The following is a 23,835-nucleotide window of genomic DNA, read 5'->3' on the forward strand; positions in this document are numbered from 1 at the left end:
CAGGTCAAGATCTTAGATATTATGAAAAAGGTCAAAGTGTTTTCCATTATGATTAACCTTGATTGCAATTATTTTATTCATCAAGTATTTCAATGCTTCTTAACTAAAATTAGATAGTATCTTCCTGACAATGTGAAATCTTGTATGCACACCACAATATCCTTAATCCTTGATGAAGATGAGAAAATAGCCAAAAACTTACAATTTGAATTGTTGATCATTTGGAGGAAGAAACATATTGTATCAAAAACTATACAAAAAAAATCTCTAGAAAATTAATTGAGCATAAAATTAAAAAGTTCAAGGTATTTATGACTGAAAATGAATTGATTTCAGCACTCAAGTTACAAGATCTCCAAAAATGGGAAAGAATCAAATGAAGAGAGAGCATATTTGTTTCTCATTTCACCAATTTTGGACAGGAAATCATGTTTGTGAGCATTGTGAGAGTTGTGATGAAGACAAGATGGCAAAAGATATACAGACAAATCATAGAGATCATAAGAATTTCATCATTTTTCCCCTACAAAGTGGTGATGACATGAATTCAACTATTGCCAATGGTATGGGACATTCAAAAGTTTATATTGGTGATTGAGAGATTGAAATTGAGAAATGTTTTGTTAATGATAGTCATACTCAATGTGAAAGAATGTTTGATGTCTCTAAAGAAGTTTATAAAACTTCATGTCATGAGGAATTATTTAATGGCATTGCACCATCATTGTCTTTACACAAAAATCAATCAAACAAGGAGTTTGAGACATTTGAAGAATCGTGTGTTTCTTATATCAGCAATTCACTTGTACATGATAATGATTTAGAGGACCAAACAAATATGAAATTTAAGGATGATGATATTTTGGATAACCAGTCAAAAAATTCTCTTCATAATGACAATGATTAGAAGTGGTTCTTGAAGGAACAAGTGAGTCACTAAAAATATAACTATTGCAGCCTTAATGAGTTATTATGATGCTTACAAGATTGTTAATGATCTTCACATGAAGGCACAGATGGAAAAGAGGAAAATAGGAATGGAAAGATATTTTTATGTTGTTGATTTACAAGGGGTTAAAGTAGCCTTGGAATCTTTGAAACCAGATTATTTATGCCTACTTGCAGATACGGATTACATCTTGAAGGTTGCTGAAAATTATTTTGGTCAATTGAGGAAAAAAGAGGACAAAGTTAATAAGTCCAATAGTGAGCTTAAGGATGCTCAAGAGGCCTTGGATAATACACAAGTTACTCTTCATAAAGAAGAAAATGTGACTTTTTTCAGTAATCAATCCAGGGAACATGAGGATAAAGGGAGGCATGAGTTTTTCCAAGAAATGATTAAGGAACTGCATAGTATTCAGCATATCAATGACTTGGATAGTTGCCTGAAGATATCAAGAAGAAAATTATTGGATCACATCCAACTGGTAGATAATTCCTTCTTTGAGGTAAATCTAGATTGGACATTTGATAACCCACTTTTTGAATTAAATGAGGAAGATCCTTCTGATTTACATGATGAGGATGAGATTGATTGTTGGATTTGGGACCTAGGTGCAAACACTAGTCATGTTGATACTTAGATACAGGACTATAGTGATGGGGTTATTTCCAGAGAAGATAGTAGGATGATATGCATATATTCCTAGGATCATATTGATAGAATGGTTTGGGATCCAGGAGTTAATAGGATGAGTGCTTTACCTTTTGAGGTTTATGGTGAGTTACTATATAAATTTAGGCCTAGAGAATTTTTCATAGAGTAGCGCAATAGATAGATGTAGCGATGATGGGGTCAAGATATCTTATGGCCAGATAAGTTGCACTCACACCCCTTGCTTTACAGTATGAGAGGATGTTATCTCACTATTTCTAAAATGGGCTACAAGACTTCTAGCATATTGATATAGAATCTCAGAATGATTACAAGATTCATGATTGCTTGAGGACAAGCAATCTCAAGGTGGGAGGACTGTAATGTCCTCTTTTTAGGATATTAAATCTTATGAGAGCTTAAAAAATAAAACCAAAAATAAAGCAAATAAGTTTGCATTGATTATGGGAATTATTATTGTTAGAAGTAGGCATAGTGTTGATAAGACAAATGATCAATCTTCTTTTTGTATGGCCAAATAGCATCAAAAATGTTGCAACTGTCAATTTCTTTGATCTGTCCAAAACCAATGCATTGTACTCAGCTAGTGCATTGAGGACTCCCAATGAAATTCATTGGTTGCAAAGAAGCTTTCACTTGTTAGACTTGTCACATTAATTAGGCTAGTTTCTAATTTTAGTTTAACTAAATAAATTAGTTAAATTTATAGTTATTGTAAGTTATTCTCGTAAGTAGTTTGTGCAAGGAAAAATAAGGCTATATAAAGATGCTCAAACATCAATGCATATAATTCAATATCATTTCAGTATCAATTTTGTATGTATCTAAATGTATTCAAAAAATCTGAATCAATAAAATCAGCAATTTATATTTTAGCTCTTTCATTTGGTATCAGAGCACTTGAGGAGGTGTTAGACACACTTGGAGGAGATGTGGACTTTCAAAGGAAAGACGTCTCATGTGCAGCGCTAGAGGAGGCATCAGGCACACTCCATGGAGATGTGAAATTTTGGAGGAACTATGTCTTCTTGTGTAAGGAGGTGGACACAACCTTAATATGAGGGCAACTTCAGGATTTACAATCTGAAGTTTCGATATTGAGATAGGAGGGCAACTTCAGTAGGATTTGCAATCTGAAGTTGCAAAGAGAGATCTACTTTCAAAGATTAGTGAATGAGCTTCATCAAAGTATCTAGAGGAATAATATTGGTGAAGGCTTTCACTTTTATTACATTAATGTAATAAAATGTTGGATTTATTACATTAATTAGGTTAGTTTCTAATAAGAGGGAATGTTATATTTGTTTGATTAATGTAATAAGGGGGAATGTTAGATTTATTACATTAATCAGGCTAGTTCCTAATTTTAGTTTAAATAAATAAATTAGTTAAATGTATAGTTGCTGGAATTTATTATGTGCAAGGGAAAATAAGGCAATATAAAGATGCTCAGACATCAATGCATATAATTCAATATCATTTTAGTATCATCTCTATATGTATCTGAATGTATTCAAAAATTTTGAATAAATAAAAGTAGTATTTTATATTTAGCTCTTTCCTCACTTTCTATGCTTCTACCATTACTCATTGGTATGTCTATTCATGTAAAAAGTTACGAAAAAAAGTTAGATTTGATTCATTCTTGAATAATCAGAGTCATGTAATAATATCACTAGTTCTCATTCAACCAAGCATGATTTTTTTATCCCCTTCCATGAAAAGATGATGCAACTTGACAGCTACAGAATTTCTACAAAGTAATGGAAAATTTGATGGTACATTTGTGAGTCTTTTTGTTCTGGCTAGATGACAACAATTTTTTTATAAAAATTATTCTTTAAAAAATATATTTTTTAAGTATCTAACAAGTGGGTATGTGCAGGATCATGTTGTGCCAAACTATGGCCTTAAGTGGTAGTGAAAAATCAGCAAATCAGGGTTATGTCAACTTGACACATAATTTTAAAGTGGTTATGGACTTTATATCAAAAAGTTGTAATAAAATAATCTGTAGGAAATTGAATTTAATTTATAAACTACTAAGCCTTATCTGGAGAAAAAAATAATTGATTGGTCAAAAGTTTGAATTTAATGCAGTACTACAAAAATTTCAGGGTGAAAATAAAAAGTAGGTGTATGTCTGACCACCTTAATCAAAATCAAATGATAATATTTTTTTAATGTAATTATAAATATAAAAAGTAGACTCATGCCCGGATGTGACGCATATTTTTGGATATTTTTATTCCAAATAAATAATTAAATATGAATTTTCTACTAAAACTTTTTCAGAAAAAAAAAACTCTCATGTCTAACCACCTTAACTAATAGAAAATTTTACCAAATTTAAATTTATTTATTTTTCTTATACTAGGCGAAGCATAGAATGTGATGCAAGTTTTGGATTTAAAAAATGTTATACCGTTTGAAAGTTATAGCTATTTTTGAATTAGTGTGTCAATCAGCACTTTACAATAATCTTCATTGAAAATTAACTAATAAATACTTATCGAACTCAGAATTCGACAGCAATTACATCGATGGAATCTTGAGGGTGATATAAAAAAACCCTTTTCATTTCATTCAATTCCGATCAAAATAACATTGTCAGATGGCTACCCGAAGTCTAAGTGTCAGTGAAACCTTTCTCAAACACGTTTTTTGGGTTGACCGAATAAGCTTGGTAAATACTAGTCCTAATCGGATATCTGATCAGGCTGGGCAATTTTTCACACCAATTTGGAGGGAAATTTGAGAGGGGGGACTGTTTTAAATGAAAATTTATTTCGGGAAAGTGTGGACATTAATATTATTATTCTTATATATTATTATATTATAGTAATATGTATGATTATTATTATTAAATATAATATAGTTATAAATATAATTATTATTATTATAACTAAATATAATATAGTGATATATATTATTATTAAATATATATAGTAGTATTATATGACAAAATTGTTATATATAATAATATATATGGTTATTATTATTATTAAATATATAATCTAGTAACATATATGATTATTATTGTTATATAATCTAATAATATATTATTATTATATTAAAATATATAATATTATATAATTATTAAATTAATATTATCATAAAATGCATCATTTCAACGCATTTCATGATGACATATGTCCCTAGGGCCCCTAGTGACCCCTTTTGACACATTCCAAATGGATCCCTAGGGGTCCTAGGGATATACATTGTCATGCAATGTGTCGAAAGGGGTCATAGGTCACCCTATGACCCCTTTCAACCCATATGAATGATTCTAATATGTCCCTAGGGGGTCCCTATGGGGTCCTAGGGACCCCTTAAAGACATATTAGAATTGTTCATATGGGTGGAAAGGAATCATAGGGTGACCTATGACCCCCTTCAATCCATATGAACAATTCTAATATGTCCCTAGGGGTCCTAGGACCCTTACCATATGACCCCCTTCGACCCATATGAACGATTCTAATATGTCCCTAGGGCTCCTAGGACCCCTAGGGACATATGTCATCATGGAATAGGTCGAAGGGGGTCATAGGTCACCCTATGACCCCCTTCGACCCATATGAATGATTCTAATATGCCTTAGGGGTCGTAGGACACCTAGGGACATATGTCATCATGGAATGTGTTGAAGGGGGTCATAGGTCACCCTATGACCCCCTTCGACCCATATGAATGATTTGAATATGTCGCTAGGGGTCCTAAGACCCCTAGGGACATATGTCGTCATGTAATAGGTGGAAAGGGGTCATAAGTCACCCTACGACCCCCTTTGACCTATATGAATGATTCTAATATGTCCCTAGGGGTCCTAGGACCTCTAGGGACATATCTCGTCATGTAATGGGTCGAAAGTCCTATGACCCCATTCGACCCATATGAACGATTCTAATATGTCCCTAGGGGTCCTAGGATCCCTAGGGACATATTAGAACCGTCATGGAATGGGTCAAGGGGGTCATAGGGCACCCTTTGACCCATATGAACGATTCTATTATGTCCCTAGGGGTCCTAGGACCCCTAGAGACATATGTCATCATGAAATGGGTCAAAGGGGGTCATAGGTCACCCTATGACCACCTTCGACTCATATAAACGATTCTAATATGTCCCTAGAGGTCTTAGGACCCCTAGAGACATATGTCGTCACAGAATGGGTCGTAGGCCCTTCGACCTATATAAATGATTCTAATATGTCCCTAGGAGTCCTAAGACCCCTAGGGACATATGTCATCATGGAATGGGTCGAAAGGGGTCATAGGTCACCTTATGACCCCCTTCAACCCATATGAATGATTCTCATATGTCCTTAGGGGTCCTAGGAACCCTAGGGACAAATGTTGTCATGTAATGGGTCGAAAGGGGTCATAGGTCACCCTATGACCTCCTTCGACCCTTATGAATGATTCTGATGTCCCTAGGGGTACCAAGACCCCTAGTGACATATGTCATCATGGAATGGGTCAAAGGTGACCTATGACCCCCTTTGACCCATATGAACGATTCTAATATGTCCATAGGGGTCCTAGAACCCCTAGGGATATATGTCATCATGTAATGGGTCAAAAGGGGTCATAGGTCACCCTATCACCCCCTTTGAACCATATGAATGATTCTAATATGTCCATAGGGGTCATAGGACCCCTAGGGACATATATCATCATGAAATGTGTTGAAAGGGGTCATAGGGTGACCTATGACCCCCTTCGACCCATATGAACAATTCTAATATGTCCCTAGGGGTCCTAGGACCCCTAAGAATGTATGTCTTCATGTAATGGGTTGACTTATGACCCCCTTCGACCCATATGAATGATTCTAATATGTCCCTAGGGGTCCTAGGACCTCTAGGAACATATGTCATCATGTAATGGGTTGAAGGAGGTCATAGGATGACCTATGACCCCCTTTGACCCATATGAACGATTCTAATATGTCCTTAGGGGTCCTAGGACCCCTAGGGACATATGTAATCATGGAATGGGTTGAAAGAGGTCATAGGTCACCCTATGACCCCTTTCGACCCATATGAACAATTCTAATATGTCCCTAGGGGTCCTAGGACCCCTAGGGACATATGTCATCATGGAATGTGTCGAAGGGGGTCATAGGTCACTCTATGACTCCCTTTGACCCATATGAATTATTCTAATATTTCCCTAGGGGTCCTAGGACCCCTAGGGACATATGTCCTCATGGAATGGGTCAAAGACCCATATGAACGATTCTAATATTTTTCTAAAGTTCTTAGGACCCTTAGGGACATATGTCATCATGGAATGGGTCGAAGGGGGTCATATGTGCTCTTTGACACATATGAACAATTCTAATATGTTCCTCAGGGTCCTAGGACCCCCAGGGACATATGTCATCATGGAATGGGCCAAAGGGGGTCATAGGTCACCCTATGACCCCCTTCGACCCATATGAACAATTTTAATATGTTCCCAAAGGTCCTAAGACCCCTAGGTACATATGTCATCATGAAATGGGTCAAACGATTCTAATATGTTCCTAGTGGTCTTAGGACCCCTAGGGACATATGTCATCATAGAATGGGTTGAAGGGGGTCATAGGTCACCCTATGACCCCCTTCGACCCATATGAATGATTATAATATGTCTCTAGGGGTCCTAGGACCCCTAGGGACATATGTCATCATGGAATGAGTCAAAGGGGGTCATAGGTCACCCTTTTGACCCATATGAACGATTATAATATTTCCCTAGGGATCTTAGGACCCCTAAGGACATATGTCATCATGGAATGGGTCGAAGGGGGGTCATAGGTCACCTTATGATCTCTTTCGACCCATATGAATGATTCTAATATGTTCCTAGTGGTCCTAGGACCCCTAGGGACATATGTCATCATAGAATGGGTCAAAGGGGGTCATAGGTCACCCTTTGACCCATATGAATGATTCTAATATGTCCCTAGGGGTCCTAGGACCCCTAGAGACATATGTCATCATGGAACGGGTCAAAAGGGGTCATAGGTCACCCTATGACCCCTTCAACCCATATGAATGATTCTAATATGCCATCATGTAATGGGTTGAAGGGGATCATAGATCACCTTATGACCCCCTTCGACCCATATGAACGATTCTAATATGTCTCTAGGGGTTCTAAGACCCCATAGGGACATATGTCATTATGTAATGGGTTGAAAGGGGTCATAGTTCACCCTATGACCCCCTTTGACCCATATGGACAATTCTAATATGTCCCTAGGGGTCTTAAGACCCCTAGGGACATATGTCGTCATGGAATTTGTCGAAGGACCTATGACCCCCTTCAACCCATATGAACAATTCTAATATGTGCCTAGGGGTCCTATAACCCCTAGGGACATATGTCATCATGGAATGGGTTGAAAGGGGTCATAGGTCACCCTATGACCCCCTTCAACCCATATGAACAATTCTAATATGTCCCTAGGGCTCCTAGGACCACTAAGGACATATGTCGTCATGGAATGTGTGGAAGGGGGTCATAGGTCACCCTATGACCCCCTTTGACCCATATGAATGATTCTAATATGTCCCTAGGGGTCCTAGGACCCCTAGGGACATATGTCATCATGTAATGGGTCAAAAGGGGTCCCTTCGACCCATATGAATGATTCTAATATGTCCCCAAATATTCTCGTCACTGCAAACTCGACAACATCACTTTTTGAGGGTCTTTTTCACAAGTTTTACAAAAAGTCATGTTTTCAGGCCCAACCAACCAAAAAAAGTTTGATAATATTACCCTACGTGTCTGATATTATCATCTAAATGAGGAGCAGTAGTTGTCGAAAGGCTAAATGCAAAAGGAAGGTATCCAATGAAGACATTGCAACATATAGGGAAAGGGACAAAACGGAACACCGAAGGAAAAGACAATGTATGTTAAATATGAGTCAAGTTGACGTTGAATTAGTTGAAGGTGAAATCATAGAGTCGGATAATGAATATGTGTAGTTGGAGAATGAAAATGTACCAATTCAAAATGATAATCCCGGAATTGAAAATTTAGAGAATGAAAATTTTGAGGATGAAATGCTACCAGGACATAATGTAAATTGCATAAATGACCATGTCGAACATGACAATGTGGAGGAACCTAATGGACAAGAACCTTACATATCTCCTAATTATAATCGACATGAAGGTTCTAGAACACCAAAATGGATAATTAAAATTGATGAAATGATTATTACCAATTTGGAAGGGGAAAAATTAGAAAAAACCATTTGGTTATGGGCTTCGAGACTATATAAGATGTTTTTTGGCAACAAGATAGTGGTGGAGCAATGTCAACTTTTCATGCACTTATTAAAGATGCAAAAGATGAGACCTATGCTTTCCAAATTGAAGATTCATGTCAATAAAAATTTGGAAAGAAATGTCGTTATTGTGAAGAATCTTTTCAATGCTCTCAATAACATTGGAAAAAATAGCAGGGAGAAGGATAACATAGCTTCTCGAAGGGTTATTACAACCTCTTTGGTAAGTCATCATTTGAGAAAGGGTAGATATATGAGACAAACTTGTATTGATTTAAATCTAAATTGAACTACTTTGAGAAGATCACTTAGTCGACGAGAGAAAATTGATGATGCTCTTCAAAATGAAACATGGGCATTTGGTGGGAGACTTCCACTTTTTGATAAGAAGCTATCTGGTGATCTAAAGGAAAAAATTACACAGTTTTGGCACTCTAGCTCACGAGTATCACCCAATGCTAAAGACGTGTTAAAGTTGAGAATTGGCATCAGAGACCGCACGCCACATCCTAAACACTATTTGGAGGTAAGTCAAACTATGTTGTTCAAACAATTTAGAGAGATTCATCCAAGTCTTCATATATCACAAAGGGCTTTTGAATCTTTGAAGCCATTTTATGGTGTGCCACTTAAAATTTGAAATACATGTTGTTGCAAATATCATGTTGAGTTTTCTATGCACCATGAACTATTATGCTCCATCTATTCTATTTTGCATAGTAAAGAAATATTGGAGGATTGTGGTGCTAGTGGGGCTCCAAAATCATCAAGAGACTTGCTAGATCAACTTTTATGTCGTAGATTTGATGGTTGTTTCTTTTATAGAAATGCTTGCTTAAATGAGAAGTGTTCAGAATGTGGTGGCTTATCCAAGTTTGATACATGTTTCCATGAGGGGTGCGAACAAGATCTTGGAAAGACAACAGTGAAAAAAAACGTATATGAAACAGTGTAATACACATTGAAGAGTGGGGGTGAGAGCTCTAGATGTGAATTGGTTGGAAAAGATATCAGTGTGGCTAGTTTTATTTCAAATTTCAAGGCAAATCTTTTCTACAAGTATGTAAGACATAGTCAAAGGTCTCAGTGGTTGGATCAACAATTTAAAATGTGTAAGGAGACTTTTCCCATTGGCACTACTATATTAGTTGTTGATTTTGCTAAGAACTACACATTGCAACCTCAAAATTAGACACAATCTCAGTATTACAACTCCATTTAGATTGCTATTTTTGTTCACATAACATATAGACATGCACCTGATAGTGCAGAAGATAATCGAAAGATTATTCGAGAGTATCATTTTTATATGAGTGATGATAGATCTCACTCTCACGAGTTTGTGCAACATTGTTTCAAGAATTATTTTAATTTCTTACATGAGCATGCATTTGCTAGGGATAGACTTATATTTTGGTCAGATAATCGTACAAGTCAATTCAAGAATGCTCACATGTTTTATTGGTTGTGTAGGATGCACGTAGAGAGGGGGTGCCTCATATTTGGAGTTTTTTTTAGTTCAGCCATGGAAAAGGGGAACATGATGGAGTAGGGGCATGTGTGAAGAGAGCTCTAGTTAAGGAGCAAATGAAGATTTTAGCAGCAGAGCTTCTTGATGCTCATAGCATTATTGACTTGTGTAGTTTAGCATTATCACAGGGGGGACTCTTTATTCAATGGTACACAGGTTTTTTTTTTTGGTTGAGAAAGGGTCCATAGGTGATAGATCAGATTGTGCTATAGTGAGAGACTCATCAAAAATGCATTCATTCTGGAGCTCTTATTCTAGTACATAGACCATTTGGACATGATTGCTAGCTTGCTTTTTTCCTAGTTGTTTTTAGTGTGATTGGGATCACTGTGAATCGAGTGAGTGGGTGGACACATGGGCTTCACATTATCTTACTCCATTTTCTATCATACCCTCTATCAAAAATGATGACATGGAAAGTTCACTTGATCATAACCATCTATCAGATCTACTTCAGCCTGGAGATGTCTTTGCATTAGTTGCACCACAAGGGAATGATTGCAAATCTGATTATTGGTTAGCACATTGTGTAAGAGGTAAACAAAAACTTGCACAATCGATCACAGATGATAATGGATTCACATATCCTACTGGTTCAGTGGTTGTCGCTGGAACATGGCTGTGGATATACATGCTTAGAAGGAATAAAATTCCTGCATTTGAAGACTATCAGAAGCACAAAATAATTCTCATATATTCTTATTTTATTATAGTTACAAATGTAAAGTTTTTGAAGCATCAAGGAAGACCAAAAGTAAAAGAAATTTTTACTATTATTTTATTATTACTATTACTATTACTATTACTTTTTATTGTTTAATACAATAAGTTACTATTTTTTTTATGATATTGGAATGTAGGTACATCATGAAGAGTCGGGGCAGGGGGGGCGGAGGGCATGTTGAGGAGAATTCCTAAGATTTATGATGTAAAATGTGAATTTTTTTTGTATATCATGGTTTTTGTAATAATGAAAAAGACAAGTTATTCAAAATAACAAATACACATCCAAATACATGCAAAAGATTTGAATTATTCTATTTTTATTTATGATGAGTGGTCTAAATTACATGATATAATTTAGTACTTGAAAAGAAAAGATCAATTTAATTTTTTCCATGGTTGTCTCTTTTACATCATTGTGATATATTAATTTCATAGAGGGGTGATTTTTCAATTTTTATAAACTTTCTATAACACTTTTACTCTTTAGAACACTTCCCACCCTTTAGAGGGGAGATCTCCACCATGAAAGATGATCGACCAAAAACAACCATAAGAAATTTAATCTTCTGAGAAGGATGAGAAATATAGACACTATAGAAGAAATGAAGACTCCTCATAGAGAATCCCAAAAAAATTCTCAACATCTGCATGTAGAAAAATTAAATGGAGGAGAAAGACACATACTACTATGCCATACTTACTATTAAAGTTGCATTCCAACTACCACAAACATAGATTTTAAAAAAGAATAAACCTTAAAGCATAAAGGGTATTCAAATATCATCACCAAGATAAAGAGAGAGGGGGCCAAGAAACTGCATAGAATCTTGATCTCTCACAAATTGCCTAACATTACTCTCACATATCAACATAGCCATTCACCATAGGTAAGAATATAGAATAATCATGAGTAAGAGAGAATAAAGTCACCACTAAGAGAAGAAGCAAGAGATTTAACATAGAGCAAGGTTGTATTGGGAAACACAAAACCAATCTCAAGCACTCCAACATGAAGACACCCACCTAAAGAGATCTATACACCCATCTAAAGAGATTTATAATATAATATTGAACTGACTAGACTACTTAAGGATTAGATTCATACTTATTAGTCTCTGTCTTTTAGACATGAGACATTAGTTTCCATGTTTTTGAATTATTCAATTTGCAAAAGTTATTCAATTTTCAAATACACGTCCATAAAAGTGCATAAAAATAACATTCTAACATTAAAGGATCACCAGAGCGTAACTCTAAAATCGTTGATCTTGGCATTGAATCATCAGTGCCATTAGCTCCGGGTGGGCGGTTTAACCCTAGTGACACTCTTGTTTCGTCCATGGAGACCATCCATCATAAGTGACCACCCTGTACCTTGGAGTCTGCTCTAAGTGCATTTTGAGATCGATCTTCTGAGGGTCGTAACTCAAAGCTCGTGAGGGATATTGATGAAACATTGAATTATATAGGACAGTGATGTCGCGGCCTAAAATAACCTATCTCATTTTTGAGAGATCACATTTTTTTTGGATTCAGCACAGCGATCTTGCTTGATGCCAAAACTCATAGTGTGCCTCAATTCATAGGTGCACCAGAGCGTAACTCTAAAACTGTTGATCTTGGCATCGAATCGTCAGCACCATTAACTCTAACTAATGAAACCCTTACTCTATCCATAAACACCATCCATCATCTGCAGCCACCCCATATCGAGGAGTCTCCAAGGTGCTCTAAGTGTGTTTCAAGGTCGATCTTTCGAGGGTCATAACTCGAAGCTCGTGAGGGTTATCGATGAACTGTCAAATTCTATAGGACGATGATGCTAAGACCTAAAATAATCTATCTCATTTCTAAGATATCACATTTCATTTGGATTCAGCACAATGATCTCACTCGATGCCAAAACTCACAGTGTGTCTTAGTTCATAGGTGCACCAAAGCGTAACTTTGAAACTACTGATCTTGGCATCGAATCGTCAGCACCATTAGCTCTGGGTGGGTGGGTAAACCCTAGTGATAGCCTTGTTTTGGTCACGGAGACCATCCATCATCTGCAGCCACCCCATACCGAGGAGTCTCCAAGGTGCTCTAAGTGCATTTTGAGGTCGATCTTCTAAGGGTCATAACTTAGAGCTCGTGAGGGCTATCGATGAAATGTCAAATTCTAAAGGATGGTGATGTTGATAGCTAAAATAACCTATCTCATTTTTGAGAGATCACATTTCATTTGGATTCGGCACAACGATCTCGCTCGATGCCAAAACTCGCAGTGTGCCTCAGTTCATAAGTGCACCAAAGCGTAACTTTGAAACCGCTGATCTTGGCATCAAATTGTCAGCACCATTAGCTCCAAGTGGGTGGGTGAACCCTAAAGACACCCTTGTTCTGTCCATAGAGACCATCCATCATCCACGGCCACCCTGTATTGAGGAGTCTCCAAGGTGCTCTAGGTGCGTTTCGAGGTCCCAAGGGTCATAACTCGGAGCTCGTGAGGGCTATCCATGAAACATCAAATTCTATAGGACAGTGATGTTGATAGCTAAAATAACCTATCTCGTTTTGAGAGATCACATTCTATTTGGATTCGGCACAGTGATCGTGCTCGATGCCAAGTCTCGCAGTGTGCCTTAGTTCATAGGTGCACCAGAGCATAACTTTGAAACCGTTGATCTTGGCATCGAATCATCAGTGCCATTAGCTCTAGATGGGTGGGTGAACCCTAGTGACACCCTTGTTCTATCCATGGAGACCATCCATCATCTACAGCCACCCCGTACTAAGGAGTGTCCAAGGTGCTCTAAGTGTGTTTCGAGGTTGATCTTCTGAGCGTCATAACTCAGACCTTGTGAGGGATATCAATAAAACATAAAATTCTATAGGACGGTGATGATGATACCTAAAATAATCTATCTCATTTTTTAGAGATAACATTCCATTTGGATTCGGCACAGTGATCTTGCTCGATGCCAAAACTCACAATGTGCCTCAGTTCATAGGTGCACCAAAGCGTAACTTTGAAACCACTAATCTTGGCATCAAATCATCAGTGCCATTAGCTCTGGGTGGGTGGGTGAACCCTAGTGACACCCTTGTTCCATCCATGGAGACCATCCATCATCTGCGGCCACCCCGTACCAAGGAGTCTCCAAGGTGCTCTAAGTGCATTTTGAGGTCAATCTTCCAAGGGTCATAACTTGAATCTCGTGAGGGCTATCGATGAAACATTGAATTCTACAGGATGAAGATGCTAATACTTAAAATAACCTATCTCATTTTCAAGAGATCACATTATGTTTGGATTTGGCACAATGATCTCGCTCGATGTCAAAACTCGCAATGTGCCTCAGTTCATAGGTGCACCAGAGCGTAACTTTGAAACCATTGATCTTGGCATCAAATCGTCAGTGCCATTAGCTCTAGGTGGGTGATTTAACCCTAGTGACACCCTTGTTCCATCCACAAAAACCATCCATCATCTGTGGCCACCCCATACAAAGGAGTCTCCAAGGTGCTCTAAGTGTGTTTTGAGGTCGATCTTTCGAGGGTCATAACTTAGAGCTCATGAGGGATATCAATGAAACGTCAAATAATACAGGACGATGATGTTGAGACCTAAAAAAATCTATCTCATTTTTTAGAGATCACATTCTGTTTGGATTCGGCACAGTGATCTCGCTCAATGCCAAAGCTCGCAATGTGCCTTAGTTCATAGGTGCACTAGAGTGTAACTTTGCAACCACTGATATTGGCATCAAATCGTTGGTGCCATTAGCTCTAGGTGGGTAGGTCAACCCTAGTGACACCCTTGTTCCATCCACAAAGATCATCTATCATCCACGGCCACCCTGTACCAAGGAGTCTCCAAGGTGCTCTAAGTGCATTTCAAGGTTGATCTTTCGAGGGGCATAACTCAAAGCTCGCGAGGGCTATCGATGAAATGTCAAATTTTACAGGACGGTGATGCTAATACCTAAAATAACCTATCTCATTTTTGAAAGATCACATTCCATTTGGATTCGGCACAGCGATCTCGCTCAATGCCAAAACTCACAGTGTGCCTCAGTTCATAGGTGCACCATAGTGTAACTTTGAAACCGTTGATCTTGGCATCGAATCGTCAATGCCATTAGCTCTGGGTGGGTGGGTGAACCCTAGTGACACCCTTGTTCGACCCACGGAGACCATCCATCATCCGCGGCCACCCTGTACCGAGGAGTCTCTAAGGTGCTCTAAGTGTGCTTCAAGGTTGATCTTCCGAGGGTCATAACTCGGAGCTCGTGAGGGCTATCGATGAAACATTGAATGCTACAAGATAGTGATGCTGAGACCTAAAATAACCTATCTCATTTTTTAGAGATCACATTTTGTTTGGATTCAACATAGCGATCTCGCTCGATGCCAAAACTTGCAGTGTGCCTCAGTTCATAGGTGCACCAAAGCGTAACTTTGAAACCGTTGACATTGGCATCGAATCATCAATGCCATTAGGTCCGAGTAGACGGGTGAACCCTAGTGACACCCTTGTTCCATCCACAGAGACCATCCATCGTCTGCGGCCACCTTGTATTGAGGAGTCTCTAAGGTGCTTTAAGTGTGTTTCAAGGTCGATCTTTCGAGCATCATAACTTGGAGCTCGTGAGGGCTATCGATGAATTGTCAAATGCTATAGGACAATGATGTTGAGACTTAAAATAACCTATCTCATTTTTTAGAGATCACATTTTGTTTGGAGTTGGCACAATGATCTCACTCGATGCCAAAACTCATAGTGTGCCTTAGTTCATAGGTACACCAAAGCGTAACTTTTAAATCGCTAATCTTGGCATCGAATCATCAGCACCATTAGCTCCAGGCGGGCAGGTGAACCCTAGTGACACTCTTGTTCCATCCATGGAGACCATCCATCATCTGCGGCCACGGAGTCTCCAAGGTGCTCTAAGTACGTTTCGAGGTCAATCTTTCGAGGGTCATAACTTAGAGCTCATGAGGGCTATCAATGAAACGTTGAATTCTACAGGACGATGATGCTGATACCTAAAATAACCTATCTCATTTTTGAGAGATCGCATTCCGTTTGGATTCAACACAGCGATCTCGCTCGATGCCAAAACTCGCAGTGTGCATCAATTCATAGGTGCACCAGAGCGTAACTTTGAAACCGCTAATCTTGGCATCGAGTCGTCAACACCATTAGCTCTAGGTGGGTGGGTGAACCATAGTGACACCCTTATTCCATCCATCATCCGCGGCCACCCTGTACCGAGGAGTCTCCAAGGTGCTCTAAGTGTGTTTTGAAGTCGATCTTTCAAAGGTCATAACGCGGAGCTCATGAGGGCTATCGATGAAATGCAAAATTCTATAGGACGATGATGTTGATACCTAAAATAATCTATCTCATTTTTGAGAGATCACATTCTGTTTGGATTCGGTACAACAATCTCGCTCGATGCCAAAACTCGCAGTGTGCCTCAGTTCATAGGTGCACCAAAGTGTAACTTTGAAACTGTTGTTCTTGGCATCAAATTGTCAGTGCCATTAGCTCTGCATGGGCGGGTGAAACCTAGTAACAACCTTGTTCTAGCCACAGAGACCATCCATCATCTATGGCCACCCTGTATCGAGGAGTCTCCAAGGTGCTCTAAGTGCATTTCGAGGTCGATCTTTCGAGGGTCATAACTTGGAGCACGTGAGGGCTATCAATGAACCATTGAGTGCTATAGGACAGTGATATTGAGGCCTAAAATAACTTGGAGCTCATGTGGGAAATCGATGAACCATCCAATCAAGTCCCTTGAAATATTTTGAGGTTATTTTGAAATTGAAAAGTTGTAGTATGAGGATAGTAACAAAGTGAAGTGCTAGTTATCAAAGATTATGAATCCAGGAATGACTTCGTGGTTGGGAATAGAATCCATGGTTGAGTAGAGTCCTTAACTATGTTGAGATTATATTTGAAGCCAAGAGTTAGTTTCAAGGTTGAAGGTGGAGTTTAAAATCAGATTTGGTGTTATCTGAACCTTGTGTAGGAGGTTAAAAAGTTTGTTTATATCATGATAGCACTTCAAATTAAACATTGCATCCAAATTTGATAATAAAGGTTGTTAAAATGTTATTCAAAAATTATTGCATTTGAATTGAATATAACAAACATAATCAAAATTAATGATATTCCATAAATATGAACAATACACATGATCCATGATAAATTGAACAATACTGGATACTAAATTAATATGTATATCATTGTGCACATAAATGACAAAAATATATATCAAAATATATGTATCCATAGACAAAATTTTACACAAATATATATCAAAGATCATGTATCCATAGACAAAGAACTCAAATATATATCAAAATGCATAGATCCATATACAAAATGTGGTTGATCATGCCATCGGAATGTGTATAACATCAATGTTTCTATATACAATGTGGCATATGCCATCTCAAAATGTCTCATGATGCATCCTATGACAACTATACTATCCTAGGGTGCTGGTGGATGATCAAAATGTAGCATCTTCGCTACACTATTTGGATCGGATGCCTCCTACATAAACAAAAAAGGAAAACTCAAAGTTAAATTACTAAATTTATATGATTCTTTGTATCTAACATTGAATTACTCAAATGCATAATGATCTTTTTTGTAATGAAGATTTATACTAATAAAATTTCATAATAAATACCTCTCTTGCCAACCTCCTGCGCTGGTTAGGAGTCCTCTCATATGCCCTCAACAATGCTTCTACCTCGCTAATTGTGGTTTGTGTATGTTCAAATACGTTTGTCAGATGAATCTACAACTTAAACTATAACATTATAATTCATAGCATGCTAAATTTATAACATATTTAATCATGAATTCAAACTACAACTTACTATTGTAGGCTCCTCCTCAAGATAGGTTGCATCATCAAATCTACATAACACTCCCGTCAAACCTCATGTGCACTAGGAATCTCATATGAGATACAAAATAGCAGTTGTTAATATCGTGGAAATTAGTTTTGAATTTAATTATGAAGATAAGGAAAATAAAAAATAAATGATACTTATACATACAATGGGGCTCTCAATGTGAATGGAAATGCCTGATCGTCTACGATGTAGAATCTGTACAGACTCATCGCCAGTAGCCATGCCCTATATACAATAAAGAATTTAATTAAATTTCATTACCACAAACATTTTACAAGAATGCATCAATATTTAATCAAATAGAAAGCACCTAATTACCTTTCCTTTGTCAATGCGTGCTGGCTCATCCCCTGCACTTTGTCCCCTTGGGACAGGTGGTACCTACAAGATAAAAGAAAGATTAGCAACCATATATGCTACAATATCAAATAGAAAAATTAATGTCAACACAACATAATGTACCATAGATGTCTCAAGGCCAAATGAAATGGTTGAGAGCATGGCATCATCAATCTATCTGAGCTCCTCCTCGATCATCAACTAAACATGATTGAAGATCACATACATGTATAAGTCAATATGGCTTTAAAATTAAAATTACTCTATTATAAAAATTAACTTTAAATCGCATATGTCATAAAAAAAAATGTATACACATACCGACACCGAAGGAGTCTGTGCCTCTGCATTCCCCTCCTTTCTTGCATTAGGGTTTGTAGCCTCTACGCGTGTGTATGGTGTATCCTCATCTAATACAAAATGATACTCAGGAAGATCACTTATGGGACCCAGGGAAATATTCTTGTACATAATGCAAGTGTGAGGCACACAAATGTGTGATGAGCTAGCCGATGATGAACTGGCCCCAACATCATCAACATGAGGAGGCAGGACTGACCTAGCCTGAGATATCATTAGGCTACTCAGCCTATGAATGGGTCTGATGCTTTGAGAGCTAGCCTTTGCCATAATATTAGGATTCCGCACTTGAGAAGGGGGGGAGATATCAGTGGGGGGGACAAAAGTGCCAGCTTTCTTCCACTGGGAAGAGGGTCTATCCTAAGGAGCTTCTAGTCCTACACCCAAGTTGGGCTTCATGCTCCAATAGTTCACCTTAAGTTTCAACACAAATTCTTCATATAATTTTCTAAGGAAATAAAATGGCACATCTAAATTGTTATGTGGAGGGATATCAAAAACCATCCACCAACGATCCCAAAAGTTTGCACGTATGGCGTCATTTATGCACCATTTAATTGATAGTTTGGATTTTTTTGGGTCGACTAGAATACCCTTTTTTGGGTTCGCAAAAATGCTAGCCAAATCCTCTTTGGTTATATTGAGGGCTGCAACCTCATCATATTCCAAACCATCATCAAACATCTCACGCATTTCATCACGCCAATGAAGAGCAGCATTTTGTTGGTTCATAAGGGTTTCAATGTTATCCACTATGGTGTTTAACGTGGATAACATAAGAGCCAATTCGGGTACATTATTATATGTTCGTCGTAAACCCCTCAATTCAGTGAGATTTTCATTTATCGAATCCTCGATTCAAGGAGGGTTTTGAGGGGGTAGAGGATCATTTGGTGGACGATTTTGTGGGGGCACTGGATCGTTTGGTGGGGGGTTACAAGGAATATTATTCCTTGTCTTAGTGTCATCATTTTGATCAGTCATTCCTATTGAATTGCAAAATGTAATATATATTTATAAAAAACCTTAATTTTAACAAAAAATTTCAAAAAAACCCTAGATTCAACTAAAACTAACAAAATCATGATAAAATCTATTGAATTTATGTTAAAAATGATTAAAAAAACAAAAGCCAAAAAACTTTTATATCTGATATCTGATTTAATATCTGATATCTGATCCTTGCCTTCAAATACTGGTGTCGAAATAAGCTAAATATAAGCCCATGGGTCTGTCATTTTTTTTAAATATTGAGTCACAGGTATCGGATATCTGATATAGTATCAAATATCTGATACAATATTAGATATCTGATTCTAGTATATAGTGCTAGCTATAATATAATGCTAGATATATTATATATTATATTATATTATATTATATTACTTTTTTATTACATATTATATTATAATATATTACTTTTTCACTATTATATTATATTATATTATATTTTATATATTTTTATATTATATGATATTTTATATATTTTATATTTTATTTTATATTATATTATTATAAGTTATAATATATTATACTATTATAATATAGTAATAGTATTATTATATTATAGTATTATTATATTATTATTATTATTATTATTATACTATATTATATAATATTACATAATATATTATACTATTATAATATAATATTTTTATATTATACTATTATATAATGTATTATACTATTATAATATAATAATAATATTATATTATATTATAATTATTATTATTATATTATTATAATAGTATTGTATTATATTATATTACATAATATATTATACTATTATAATATAATATGTTTATATTATACTATTATATAATATATTATACTATTATAATATAATATTATTATTATTATATTATAGTATAATTATTATTATTATAATATTATATTATATAATATTACATAATATATTATACTATTATAATATAATATTTTTTATATTATACTATTATAATATAATAATATTATTATTATATTATAGTATAATTATAATTATTATATTATTATAATAATATTATATTATAGTATAATATATTAGATATATTTTGTTATCGGATACTCAATAAGGCTTGGGCCTTACTTTCCAGGTTTGGTACCTGGATAGGTGAAAAAAAGTTAGAGCGAATTTTGAAGCACTTTTATACGTTCTCAAACTCAATTTTTTTCGCATCGCCACTTTTTGACACACCATGATCCTGCACATACCCAAGTTTCTATTTTATAAAAATAAAAAGTCTTATAATATTTTTAATAAGTTAAAGTTTGAATGTGTACACTAAGTTAAATTTTGAATTTTTTTTTTTTAAATTAATAATTTTTATAAGTAGAAAATTTATTTTAAAAAGAAAAATTGGTATAAATGATTTAATTATTAATTGTTAAAGTCAAGGATAAAATCAGTTATAACGACAATATTTTCATATTTATTAATCATGTCAAAGGGCCCTTGGCCTACTGGTTAAACTTGAAAGGTTCACAAAGAGCCCACTAGGGACCAAGTCCTCTCATTCAAGTAGCATTTGATATTGTGTTGCATGACTTAATATTTTTTCCTACCAATTTCCATGACTATGAGAGTATAAAACCATAGTAAATATATTTTAGTTCTTCCATTAGTAGATGTGCATAAACTCAACTTCTCTTGGAGTCAATCTCTATCAACCATGTTGATCTCTCTTTGTACCTAGTTGGTCTATTTTCTCATTCATTCAGTTTACAGTCAATGTTTAACATTATTCATACACGTAAGTCACAAAAATGGCTTTCTTTTTAGTATATCTTAATACAATAGAAATTATCCCTTCCGCCTTATAGCTACAACTTGTAAACCAAACAATAACCTCTGAATTTAGAACAAAAAAGTCACAAACTCAAGCTTGAATTCTTCAAGGCATAAATATGTACACCACAAATCCTAACAAATACCCCTAAAGAGATCCTTCCCATCAAACTTCTACCATTTCCATTCATACACACTCATTTAATAACATAAACACATTGCAAACCATTTTTAAATAACTCTACTCTTTCTTCACCACAATCAATATGATGGGACACCATACATTTTCAACATCATAATATGTGCATATAACACTATGCATGTCACATTTATAGAGGGAAAGAAGGAGAGAGATAATGTATTTAGTTTCTTAAGAAAGTATTAAACTAAATTTTTATGTCATTGTGATTATTTAATGTATTTATCTAGTTAATTAATTTTAAGTTTGTAAATAAAAAATTTTTATGAAAAAATAATAATAATCAAAGCTTGAATAAAACTTAAAGTACTTTAAAATTTTATTTGAATAATAAACTCATAACTACTCTATTTTATCAAAAAAGCTAGTCTATTTCTTAAATTGTTACAATTACGATGCATGTAAATTAGGTAAGAACCTATAACACAATGGTAAATTGTGAGCCTCTTAATTGGGTTCGAGTCTACTCGAACTTAATAAATTATAATAATATTTAAAGACAACACATAATAATAATTACATATAAATTATGTTAACTATAACCAAATTCTATTGACAAAACAAGTCTTTGAAAAATAATATTTTATCAATTTGAAAATATTTGATTTTTTTTGTTAAAGTTAATAAACTTCAATTTAATTATTAAAGTCCTCTTTAGGAAAGCTTTCTATAAATAATATAAGTAATAATTATGTTACCAGTTTTATAAATAAATAAATCTTAAGCCAAACCAAGCCATCGTATCGAAGGTTACTTCAAATCAAATTTGCATAAGGAGACTCCACGCTACAAGTAAAGGCAAACTGCCATACTACCTCCACTGACATATTGCAGATGGAAGAGATGAAGGAGAAAAAACAACTCCTAAAAGTAGCTTTCATGGTCAATTCTAATTATGCCCTAGAAACATTAAGGAAGGATCCACTGGAACATCAAAAAAACTTTTTTTCAAAAACTAAATACTCAAAAATGGATTGGGGATGCACGGTAGCACAATTAGAATTATTACAAGCCAAGCAATACATGGAAAATAGTATAGAACAACAACTAAAATTTAGAGAAAAGGAAAGGATCCTATCAAGGAATAAATTCATAAAAGATGGACACTCATATCAATCAGTAGAAGATGGAAAAGTCCTAACTGAGTTCCCAATATATGCCATCAAGATGCACACCTGCCTTCATTTTCAAGCATCGAAAGCATATCACAATAGCCCGAGTTATCCAATACTAAGTCAACATTTAGAGATGATAGCTCCAAAGCCTTGTTTAACCAAACAAATAAACCCAACCCTTTAAACAAAAATGTTATAACTAATACCTACATCCCTCCTCACAGAACAATATTAAATTCTACATCTTTGGCACCAGGATAAAGGCTAATTTGTTACCAAAGATAACTACGGGCAATATTTTCATCATTAGCAATTCCCACACTAAAAATTGATGGAAGGAATGTCAAGATAAGGATCTATTTGCAATGTAACAAAATAATCCAAGCTTATAGAATGGTTGAAAGATTTTTGAGGCAATTGTGTCTAGTTACCTAACTTTTCAAAACTTTCGTTATTTGTTCACTCTTAAAATAATAATAATAGAAATGAATTCCTTTCAGTTCCCCTTTTTTTTAAAAATAAGGTTATTCAATTAAGTTTTTGAAATGGTAACCAAACTTTAATGAAATTATGATTGGGAAATTCTAAGTCCCGATATGGGTCACTCTTAAATCCTTACACTCAAAACTTTTCTATATACATATTCTCAAACAAATTGGTGGTCATAGGCGGGCTAATTGGAATAGAAGCAAGTTATTTGCATTCTAATGATATAAACTTCCTTATCAATTTGGATTTATGTTTTGTTGGTGTTTTAAAACATCATGTTTCAAATTCCCCTTTGAGAACATAATACATCTAGGGGCAACTACTTCCCATCTACAACATACTTGTTCAGATACCAGGACCAACTATAAGGCGAAACCCTTCTTCTACTTCAAGCTCTGCAAAACCTAGGTGGGTGTCCCTCAGATTCATTTATATGGTACCATTGTTAAA

This window comes from Cupressus sempervirens, chromosome 7 (genome assembly GCF_028749045.1).
Source record: "Cupressus sempervirens isolate cs-2001-9-10 chromosome 7, ASM2874904v1, whole genome shotgun sequence".
Taxonomy (NCBI): domain Eukaryota; kingdom Viridiplantae; phylum Streptophyta; class Pinopsida; order Cupressales; family Cupressaceae; genus Cupressus; species Cupressus sempervirens.